The following is a 12,500-nucleotide window of genomic DNA, read 5'->3' as shown; positions in this document are numbered from 1 at the left end:
CAATAAGACCCTAGTCTATTACAAAGTACTTTCCGCCAGACATGAATACCCGTCTACCCGTCTTTTCTTGGTGAATAGGATCAGAAGGGGGTGAGGAAAAACTCGACTGCACCCAAGGATCGATACCGGTTCCTTTGCAACTGAACGATAGGGACTCCAATAGTGTTCGCAATTTTCTTTCTTTTCTTTCTTTCTTTTTTTTCCTTTTCTTCTTTATTTCCTAACTTTTATTAATCTGAATGTTGTCTAACGTTTAAACCGCGACTACAATAACAGTGTAGTAGGGGTCTCGGCTCAAGGGTGAATTAACTCACTCAACCCTATCACCGACTATATCGTAGTTTACCCGGGTTACTTTTACCCCATGCCTATCAAATACCTTTTTCTGAGACCAGTTATAGGCGTAGTATCAAAGCTAATGTTTTTAGTTTTTACATGTTAATGATAACGGTAGTTGAATAAATCTATCTATGTACATGCTCATTTTAATACATTTTTTTTTTCTTATTTTGAAAAGTAGCAAAAATCTCTAGGCTTGAGTGAGTCAACATGTTTATCACCTGACTCGTATGTTATGCTTTTTCTTTTTTCTTTCTTTTTTTTCTATTTGAATGTGGATATCCTAGGCATGTGAACGTTCCAAATGGATGGGTGGATGTCTGTATTATGTAAACACGTTGTTTGTCATTGTTATTTTAGATATATCGGTTAGCGTACAGTTAAGTCTGATAGAAGAACAGAGCCACGCAGAAAAAGAATAAATCGTTTTTATCAATATGTCTTTGTAACCGTCTTGTTTATTGAAATAAAAAGGGGTAAATAATATGGCACAAGAGATACTTATCCATTATTTTCGTCGATTACTAGTTAAGAGTATTCGTTGAGAGTGTGCTGCGGGCTGGTAAATTACTCGTATATTAGTTCTTAATTACATTGCAATAATTACACGGCCCGGGGCCCCGGGGAGGAGACACAAACACACGTCCGATATGTTCATCAATTCGATATAATCGTGTTCGATATCAATTTACTTTACTGTCGTTCTCAATGTCAGTACTTTTTAATTTTATTGAAATAATGGGAACAAAAACTGGCGCCTATATCCGTCCAATATAATTTCCATTTATTCGTTTCAAACTTGTTTGTTACAGAAGTCGTGCCCTAATATAGTTCTAAGCAGTTCCTTTTAAAACCAAGAATGACTTGCTTATTTTGATATTCTTTCTATTTTCTACATCAAAGCGCCGACATTAATTAAATATACCAGCCACTTCAATCATATTATTGTCTATTATCACTTTCCTGATTCATTTTAACTCATGTCTCCTGTTATCGAAAAATAGTCGATTTTTGTAGAGCTCTTTTACGTCTAACATCAGCAGTTCATCTTAAGGCTGAATAGGGTTCAACAGTCGTGACGTCATTTTCCTCGTTATGATGCATAGTAACTATCGGAACAATGGCGGACGCCATTATCTCCATCACCGCCCTTATGAAATACTTCCCCGACGAGCTTAAAAATGTATCCAGAGGAGAAAATAATTATAGATCTGATCTTGTTTTGACTTTTATACATTCTGATCACATGACATGTGAAATATTACTTGCCAGCATGAAGAATAAAGAGTACCGATTTTCTTTGCTTAGAACCAAAGCTGCTGGTTGCTAAGCGGAGTTGACACCATACTATTGAATCCTATTTGTGGCCCAAAGACCCGTCCAATATTTCCATCGGCTGTTTACAAGTGTGCTCAACGACTGTCAAGTTGTCGGGGGCTGAGTGGATGTAGTTATAGAACTTTGCAAATATTTCATGATGTTAGCTTTGCAACACGACTAGTTTGACCACACAGATTTGAATACGATTCAATAGTCTGATGTCACGCCGCCTGGCAACGGCGGCCATCTTGGTTCTAAACAAAGAAAATCATTGCTTTTTTTTCTTCATGCTGGCTAAAACTTTTCATTTCCCTATGTGATCAGAATGTGTAAAAGTCAAAACATGATCAAATATATGGGGGTTTTCCCCTCTGGATACGCCTTGATGCTCGCCGGGGAAATATTTCATACGGGCGTCCGCCATTGTTCCGATAGTTTAGAGCCAGTGGTACTAAGTTACCATGCGTCATTAGGAAGGAAGTGACGTTACGACTGTTGAAGAGTATTGGGAGTTGATTTTAAATTGCTCGGTTTAAATGTCTTTTATTTTAGGTGTCTGGTTTGGGAGGGGGGGGGGGAAGTAAGTGGATGCGATTAGAGAGCTTTGCTATAATTTTATGAAGTTGGCATTGCTAGAGGGTAAGCTTGGCCAGACATATAAATTGGGGTAGATTTTTTAAGTAGTCGGTATAAGGGTGCTTCAGTGAAGTTGTCGGGGGGGGGGGGGATTAAGTGGATGTAGTTAGAGAGCATTGCCAATATTTTTATGAGGTTGGTTTTTGCTACAGGTTAAGTTTTTGGCAAAGCATATTTTTTAATTGGTATAGGTTGCAAAGTGTCTCGATTCAACTCACTCAATCCTAGAGATTTTTCCTACTTTTCAAAATTGGAAAAAAATGCATTAAAAATAAACATGTACACAGTTAACTTTATTATTAAACTATCATTAACATGTAAAAACTAAAAACATTAACTTTGATACTGCGCCTATAATTTGTCTCAGAAAAATGTATTAAATCGGCATGGGGGTAAAAGTAACCCGGGTAAACTATGGGACTTGAGATAAAAAAAGATAAGGATACGGAAAAAGTTTAAAACAATAAAGAGGTGAAATTTAAATTCCAATATGCTATTGGAGACGAATTGTGTGGATGTTTTGGTTTTCCATTTTATCAATACACATGACGATCAACTAAATACAAGGTGCTAATAGTTCTTAAGACGTATTGAAAATCAATAATCACTTTATATTTATTAATAATATAATAATTAATATACTTGTTAATCGTCCTAACTAGTGATACAGTGGGATACCCGTAACGTCCTCTCAATTAGTCTCTGTTAACAATCTGGATACGAAATTTTACCGCTTCATAGGATTTTCCCGAATCAAACCAATGAATATAACGAGAAATAAGTAAGGGCCATTTTACACAACACACATGCCCATAATTTTTTGGTCAAATTATCATCAACATCATCATCACCATCATCATCATCATCATCATCATCATCATCATCTTTGCTTGATATTTCGTCTTCTCTGTCAGCCATTTTTTATGATCAATATTACATTTCCTATTGCCGTGCCGCTATCTTTGTCATCACCTGTGAACTACGAGTATCTAGTAGAATAAATATTATATCGTCGACTTGAGGTATAACTTACAACTCGTGTCTAAAACATTAGCACGTAGTCACGTTAAAATATAGACACACACACACAAACACACAACACACACACACACACACACACACACCACACCAACTGATATTAAAACTGTTATCTGATATCTATCCCAGACCCTTTTCACCACCATTCATTATCAACATCCCATCATTATCTCTGCGGTTCTCATCAACACATATTACATGTTATATTATAGCAAGTCAAAATGTCTACATAATATTAACTCACTCAATCCTATATGTTTTTGATACTTTTCAAAATTGGAAAAAGATGTATTCAAAATGAGCATGTACATAGATAGTTTTATTCAACTACCATTAACATGCAAAAACTATAAAACATGAGCTTTGATACTACGCCTAAAATTTGTCTCATAAAAATGTGTAATAAATAGGCATGGTGTAAAAGTAACCCGGATATATTTCGTGTTAGGGTTGAGTGAGTTAATATTATGTTTTTAATAATCGGACGCCTGTGCTACCAGAGAGCTTAACATTATTTGATACGGTGCTATGCACGACCTGCATGTTAAAAAAAAATGAAGACCGCTATTAGCACTATGTTCTTTCACTTAGAACTGTATGAATCAGGATGTCTGAGGTTTGATCCCCAATCGAGGCAGGCCGATTTTTTGGGATGTTTCTTCTTCTTTCTTCTTCTTCTTCTTCTTCTTCTTCTTCTTTCTTCTTCTTCTTCTTCTTCTTCTTCTTCTTCTTCTTCTTCTTCTTCTCTTCTTCTTCTTCTTCTTCTTCTTCTTCTTCTTCTTCTTCTTCTTCTTCTTCTTCTTCTTCTTCTTCTTCTTCTTCTTCTTCTTCTTCTTCTTCTTCTTCTCTTCTTCTTCTTCTTCTTCTTCTTCTTCTTCTTCTTCTTCTTCTTCTTCTTCTTCTTCTTCTTCTTCTTCTCTTCTTCTTCTCTTCTTCTTCTTCTGCAATGTCTGCCACTCGTGTTTCATTCACACTTATTCAGATCTTTATCTTGCACCAGTGCCTGCTCCCTAATCTGTCACTTAGAATGACATGTTATGTTTACGGTCAGGGGTCATCAATCGATTGGTATAAAAAGTTAAGTTGTTTTTTTTCTTTCAGTTTTCTGGCCAAAACGTGACCTATCACCTCAAAGGGTATTCTGTCGGGTTGACTCTCTAATAGTAAGACCATTAGATTTTTAAAAAATTGTTTTGTTGTTGATCTTGTTTAAATAAGTCTGTGTAAAATGGGATTAAGTTTATGTTTGTTTGATATACTGATTGTTTTAACTTTAAATTAACCGATTTTGAAATCTGATTCACACTGGTTTGCTAACGGAGCGACGTGTTCTTTTTTCTCATTTAACTCGGCAAAGAGCAACTCAACCCACGCGTTGGACTCATTTAAATAAATATAATCGAAGAAGTCGAGATAATTACTGAATAATTTATATAAATGTTTAACCTCGACCTGTCGCCATGTATGACACCTTCACCCTTTGTTTGACCCCTGACATGTTTTGATATATTATAGCTTTTTTTTTTTTTTTTGTTTGTTTTTTTTTTTTTTGGGGGGGGGGGGGTTTAAATGTTTTTTTGGGGTTTTTTTTTTGTTAATGGCTCATTGGATGAATGGAAATATTCTCAAACCGTCGCAAAATATTGACCATCACAACAATGCGTAATCAAGCCCACAATAGGGAATAGACGTGTGATGTCGAAAAACCTGATTCCAATCTCATTGGAAGTGTAAAACCACTCTTCCGGATACATTCCTTGTGTAATCAAGCTTTTGGTTTCAGAGTGATGGCATCTTATTTTCTAATCTAAATATATGCTAGTTGTCAATAATGATTATTCCGTCTACTTTAATGCTGATAGGAGCCACTTGGAGGAAGCGCTGCGTCACGTGATCACTTTTTAGCGTTGCTTTAGCGTTGATCACTGGAGCCCACCAACTTCAATTTGATTTAAATTCTATATTATTATTATTCTATATTTTCAAACGGAATTGTGTTCAATTTATATGTTGTGAATTCATTCATCTGGATAGTGTATATATTCGTAAAACTTGTGCAATTTTAAACAATAGTTTAACACCTATTTATCGCCTGCCATCTCGGTCCCTTTGTTTACAAACAATGAACGCCATTTTTGGTTCCGAGTCAGTGATGGAGAAAGAAACAATCGAGAGTAGCCGAGCGGACGATAAGAAAGGGAAAGGAGGTGGTGAAGTGAAAGACGGGGCGAGCGAGAAGGAATGTGTTGGGAAAGGAAGTGTAAGAGGTGTGAAGGGGAAAGGTAAAGGAAAGAAAACGGAGGGGAGCAGTTACGGTGCTGGTAGTAGTAGCGTTGGTAGCAGTGAACTGGACTTTAATGAAATAAAACAGCAACTCAGTGTGTTGATGGGATTGGTGCCAGTGGTGAGCCAAATGAAGGAGGCCTTTGACCGTTTTAATGAAATGGAGGAGGAAGATGCTAATGTCAATATTGGCCTTTCGCGGCCAATATGTAATGATGACATTGAGTCTGATCTTTCGCGATCAGGCAGTAAAGATGTAAGTAATGCTGACCTTTCGCGGTCAGGCAGTAAAGATGTAAAATGTAATGCTGACCTTTCGCGGTCAGTTGATATGGTGCCAGGCAGTAGTAGAGATGCAGGGATGATGGAGCAGGCATTCTCATATTTCGAGAATGTGGTAGGCAGGACAGAAGTGAAAGGGAAGGTGCTGGCAGAGAATGTTTCAACTGGTGTTACACAGGTTTTATGTGACGGTCTGCCCAAGGATACGATTACTGCTCTCTCTGAAAAATATCCAGTGCCAACAAATTGGTGAAGGAGGCCTTTGACCGTTTTAATGAAATGGAGGAGGAAGATGCTAATGTCAATATTGGCCTTTCGCGGCCAATATGTAATGATGACATTGAGTCTGATCTTTCGCGATCAGGCAGTAAAGATGTAAGTAATGCTGACCTTTCGCGGTCAGGCAGTAAAGATGTAGAATGTAATGCTGACCTTTCGCGGTCAGTTGATATGGTGCCAGGCAGTAGTAGAGATGCAGGGATGATGGAGCAGGCATTCTCATATTTCGAGAATGTGGTAGGCAGGACAGAAGTGAAAGGGAAGGTGCTGGCAGAGAATGTTTCAACTGGTGTTACACAGGTTTTATGTGACGGTCTGCCCAAGGATACGATTACTGCTCTCTCTGAAAAATATCCAGTGCCAGCAAATTGCTCTAGACTAGAGGTTGTCCAATGCAATGAGGAGGTTTTTAAACAGATATCCCCTGCCTCTAGAATGAGGGACGCATCCTTGCAGAAAGTGCAGGTATCGCTTATGAAAGGCATTACTGCTGTTTGCAGGGCTATGGAGATGGTGAAAGGAGATAACAAAGAAGTACTGGAAAATATTTCGGATGGAGTCGCTTTGCTCACCAATGCCTCTCATAGTTTGGATATTTATAGAAGACAGTCACTTCGCGGTGAAATTAGAGATGACCTCAACGCTCTCTGTACCGCTTCCTATCCTGTTAGTGACAAGTTATTTGGGAGCAACATTAAAGATAAGATTAAAGACATGAACGATTCTATTCGAGTGGCAAAAACCACAAGGAGATTTTCCCCGTACCCGTCCCATGGCCAGATGATCATTTATCCTGGGTCTTTTACGTCCTGTAACTCTAAGAATATGCTTATACATCATGCTACTTAAATAGTTAATTATTCAATTTGTAACCTATTAATTATTAATCCTCCGAAGGATTGATTACCTACACACTTACAAGGAGTTTGGGACCGGAAGAGTAGTAGGTGTGGCGTCACGAATTATCTGCCTAGTTGCGTTCGTTTAACAGGCCTGCATTGATGGGATTAAGGCGATTTTGAAGAAAATGTGTTTTGTCGGCAAGCAGCAACTCAACCCACGCGTTGGATTCATTTAAATAAAAAATAATCGAAGAAGTAGAGATAATTAATGAACAATTTACATAAATGTTTAACCTCGACCTGTTGCCATGTATGACACCTTCACCCCTTGTTTGACCCCTGGCATGTTTTGATATATCATAGCCTGTTTATCAACCATTATCCGCTGGCGTAAACAAAACTGATCACTGTAATGGTGACACTACGTGTCTAGCTTTCATTGCTCTGGGTCACAGTATATCGATGCCTCTGACAATAAAAAAAAAAAATCTCTCTCTCTCTCTCTCTCTCTCTCTCTCTCTCTCTCTCTCTCTCTCTCTTTCTTTCTCTCTCTCTCTCTCTCTCTTTCTCTCTCTCTCTCTCTCTCTCTCTCTCGCTCGCTCTATCTCTCTCACTCTCTCTCTCTCACTCACTTACTCAATCTCTCTCTCACACACACACATACACATACACACACACACACGCACACTCAAGCGGCAAAACCTTGCCATGGCAGGACGTATTTTCGTTGTGGATGATATTAAACTGGGCTTAAAGCATAAATCGTTTTGCTTGAAATTATAATTGTGAGTGCTGATCTAGATTGCTGTGATTTCGTTATAGTAATTATAATATCAATCAGTAATGATTTCTCTCTCTTTTATTTCAGGAAAATTCCACTTTCTGCCTTGAATGGAACTAAGGATAAAGGACGTTCTTCCAATTAGAATTTCATTTGAAGGGGAAATGAAAAATAACTTAAGCAAATACCAAGATATTGGTTCTTAAACTCCTTCCTCTTATATCAAGATGGTGGATTAACTCTTATGAAAACAATTTATTCGATTGACCCAGCTGCTACACCCCATACCGACTTGCCACTAAGTACGAATTCATCTTTCAAGATGGACGACGGTCAGGGAGCAGATCAGAATTTCCATCACGATGGCGATGATGGGTGGTCATACAATTACCCACCAGAGGGGATATTCACGGGCACTTTGAACCAGGACTCTCTGGTGTGCGCCATCATCATGTGTATTGTGGGTATCGTCGGTCTCATCGGTAACTCCCTCATGCTTCGTGCCTGGATAAAATACCCCAACCTCCGGAACGACTTTTACACCGTGTTCGCGGCTCTGGCCCTGATAGACATGCTGTTTTTAGTCATCAGCGTGCCTTCCAACATCTCTGACATGATGGAGCTTACGGAAATCAACACCAAAATGTGGTGCAAGGCCAGCCGATATCTCACACACGCCTCAGGCTTCATCTCCGCATATCTTGTAGTTGTACTCGCTGGATTACGCTTCATTCTTCTAGTCAACCGCAATACGATACCTCGCCCTAGAGCCAAACACCTCCTTGTCATCAGCGTGATAGTTTACGTCGTCATCTTCCTCATCTCCTTGCAAATCATCGACTTGTACTCTTCCCTTGATGGTTTCTGCTTTTTCGAACCGAACGAGGACCTCATTAAGCAAATTTGGCTTTTCAACATCTTCTCCGCATTCGTGCCTTTGTTCTTTGTGTTTTTACTCTACCTCCTTTCATACATACTCGGCAAGCGGTTTTTCGCGGATAGCTACTCTCCGCGTGAGAGGCAGAAATCTTGTCTAGTCTCGTCTGTGGTGATCGCCTTCATCATCTGCCAAATGCCCTTCCGCGTCATTACCATAAAGGAAGCCTATGTCGACACTACTGACGACGAAACATACCTCAAAATTCTGACCATTCGAGATTATTTTACATGTATCCTAATGGCTGGGAAGGCGATTAGACCCATCCTCTGCGCCAGACTCACGACAGATCTGGGCCACGCGTTCGACGAAGTCATCAACTGCTATTGCTGCCAGAAACCTACCAATAGGCTTAGCGGGTCCCAATCCACGCCCGTACAGCCCGAAATTCTCCCGGAGACGATGCCCCAATACCTCACCCTGTTGCTGATGCTGATCCTGATCCCGATCCCGAAGTCGATCTAGAAGCTCCATCCCCTCTGGTTGACACGCCATCCAGGTCCAGAGTGGGAGTGGATAGGACTATCTCTACCAGCTCAACGATTTCAAACAACTCTCAGGCACCGTTGATCAGACATTCTTCTTCGTCTTCGCCGTCTGAAATAGAAATGACGTGAAATGAGATGAAATTTCGGTGAGATGGGAATCGATCTTTAGGGTCCAAGCGTGTCCACCATCATCCTTTTCTGACTGTTACTAACACTGGGCAGTTGATTCAAAACTCTCATGTTGTTAGTGACATTCTGTCCATGTCAAAAGGTCAAAAGCATTGTACTGTGCGACAGCTGCCAGGAGAAGGCATATTCTCTAAGAACGTATGATATTACATTAGAAATTTTAAACAACAATAACCAGTCTTTCTATTCATTACTGGTGAATTAAAAAACGGTTTCGCCACCAACAACAAAAAAATAATTGAAAAAAGCAGGGTTATATATATTTTAGTAAGTGTATAGATTATGTCTTTAGAGTTTAGAGAGACATCAAGGGGATTCTTCTTGCTGGAGACTACACTACCAGAATGAGCCAGAGATTAGAACCGGAACGAATGGAGCAGTGTGCAATCGGATCGAGTCACTGTGCTTTTTTTGTTGTTGTCGATCTTTACAAAACATAACACGTTGGACATGGAAACATTCGCGCTGCCCCAATCATTCATCAACGTGGTAATTCAGTTGAATGACTCAGAGAAATAGACTTTAGAGACCACGAGCTACGAAATTTATTCGTTCAATATGAGTCAACATACATCAACCATGCCACATTAACAAACAATGTACAGTACAGATAGTGCGAAAAAAAAATGGACTTGGTTGTTTTGAAGTCGAATCTCGAATGAAAATTATTCATTTAACTTCTTAAATTCCAAACAACTTCGTTGTTTTTGTTTCCTATTCGAAGTATGACAAGCACCCCTTAACGCCTATGAAGATAATATAAGTGATTAATTACTGCCTCTGTGCGAGTCCAAAGATAAGTCTGGCATCCAGCCAGTTCCTCGTCGATACCCAGTCAATAATCAAATCATCTATCTACGAACTTATAATGTGCAGGGATTTAAGATTATCAGGGATTGGTCGAATTTACTTTCTATTTGATTTATTTTATTTAGTTATTTACTTACTTATTTATTTATTTGTTTGTTTATTTATATATTTATTTAATTATCTCCTTATTTAGACCTATATTACTGTTTATTTTTTTTTTTTATTGATATGTCATTTACATCCCTGAATATGAGGATATTATGAATAATGACATGTTCTTTACTGGATGGACGCTACGGAAAACATTTTATCACCGACCATTACGATGGTGTTCTCCACCATGTTCCAATCACACCAGTGCTTTATTTACCAACCAAGCACCATTTATCTGCAGCCCTGTGGATTTTTACAGCTCCTGACCATTTTTCTCTTCTTTTCTTTTCCTTTTTAAAAAAATAAGTAATTGCCTTATTGTTATATTGTGTATTAATTGACTTCTTGTGTAAATATTATGATATATAGGGCATTTTAACCAATTATCACCAGAAAGCCAGATTATTACTTTATACTGGCCTTGAAAGATGAACTGATACTTGTTTGTTTTTTTATTTTAAAGGAAAGATTTTTTACTGTTTTTACTGGGTTTAAAAAAATACTTGTTCACATCTTTTCAGATGTGATGATTGTTTATATTCTGTCTGACTAGCCAAGCATTTCAAGAGAGGATAAAAATCGGAATCGGATGATTTAATCACGGCAGTGATGTAAAAAAAACTACCTTAGTTTGGAATTGAAACTCGTGATAAAGCAGGATCTTAGCCTTTGGAAATTCGTCCTTTCAATGACCTGGAAATTACACCAGAATACAAGGAATATGAATATAGTAAATTTGCAATTTGGTTCCTTGAGCAAGACTAACGGCAACTGTTTTTTTTCCCACTTTCTTGTCGTTGTCGCCTTCTTTGTATTGTGACGTATTTTTTCAGGAAAGTTTGAGAGCTATAGATAGAATGAAGTTGATGTCATTCAGGTCTTTGTTATTGTTTTTTTGCCATCCGCGTTTTATTATCCAGACTATAAAAGTTCATGGTTACATATAGTTTTGTGTGTTGGTCCGTTATACTTCCGAATGGCAATCTTGTGAGCTTCTTAGCCAAGCGCATACTATCTATAAGTTACGAAAGCCATGCTATGATTCATCCGGGCCTGAGGATCCAACCAAAGGAACGTCACACGGAATACGTTAACATTCATGGAGATTATTACGATTCGAATACATCCTCGACGAGTCGCAACAACCGCGCTTGAAATTTTTATTGACGGAACTTGTTTTTCTTTTTTATTTCGGCATTGCTATTCCATCCGTTTGGTTAATTCTATGTTGTTGAAAACAAGAGATTTTGCTACCCCCCCCCCCTCCAAAGAAAAAAAATACAAAACAAACCCAACAAACTTTTGGAGTTCACCATTTTGGAAGATGGACCAGCTAGCGCTCCTCCGTTGAGTTGTTTCTTTGGACACGTGGTAATCAAGAGGTTTCAACCCAAACTACATTTTGCACTAATATTGATTTTATTTTATTTCAGTATAGTAAAAGAGAAAGAAAAAATGCGTTTTAGTAAGATCTTTAACAAAACTGCGCCCCTCCCTCCCCACCCGAAAATAAAAATAAAAAGACAACAACAACAAAAACATTCGCTTTCGTCTGCGACTGAATATTAAACAGTTATTTTTTTTCCCCACTAAATTTTGTCTTGTTCATTGTAAAATATTTTGTTCAGTTAATATTTACGATTTCTCGTAAGGTCCAAAGTCGCCTACCAAAAGTCCCGAGTCACTTTATCACTCTTCGGAATGGAATATCCGCGCGAGATTCACACTTGTCCTTTTAACAGCAGCAGAAACTCACCCCTCACCCCCACTAAATTTTGTCTTGTTCATTGTAAAATATTTTGTTCAGTTAATATTTACGATTTCTCGTAAGGTCCAAAGTCGCCTACCAAAAGTCCCGAGTCACTTTATCACTCTTCGGAATGGAATATCCGCGCGAGATTCACACTTGTCCTTTTAACAGCAGCAGAAACTCACCCCTCTGACTCTTCCAATTGTCGGTATGGTCAAGTAGACACCCAAACCCACTGCATTTTACCATTACTCTGTATTGCTTTGCTGTCCATTATGTTGATAATGCTTTTCTTATTATAATTATAATAACAATGCTTATAGGGAATGAGATTAGTGGAAGAGTAGCGTCCCTTGATTGGACGTCACCCATA

At 38.5% G+C, this 12,500-nt stretch overlaps 1 pseudogene; it reads left to right on the top strand.

The window, feature by feature from the left end:
- The first annotated feature begins 7,893 nt into the window (after positions 1-7,893).
- Positions 7,894-12,446, top strand: LOC144966459 (allatostatin-A receptor-like; annotated as a pseudogene).
- The last annotated feature ends 54 nt before the right edge of the window (positions 12,447-12,500 follow it).

The sequence above is a fragment of the Berghia stephanieae genome, chromosome 2, assembly GCF_034508935.2.
Source record: "Berghia stephanieae isolate SIO BIC M18660-M18661 chromosome 2, UCSD_Bste_1.3, whole genome shotgun sequence".
Lineage (NCBI taxonomy): Eukaryota > Metazoa > Mollusca > Gastropoda > Nudibranchia > Aeolidiidae > Berghia > Berghia stephanieae.
The sequence above is the reverse complement of the archived record's forward strand: the minus strand, read 5'-3'. Positions and strand labels throughout refer to the sequence as shown.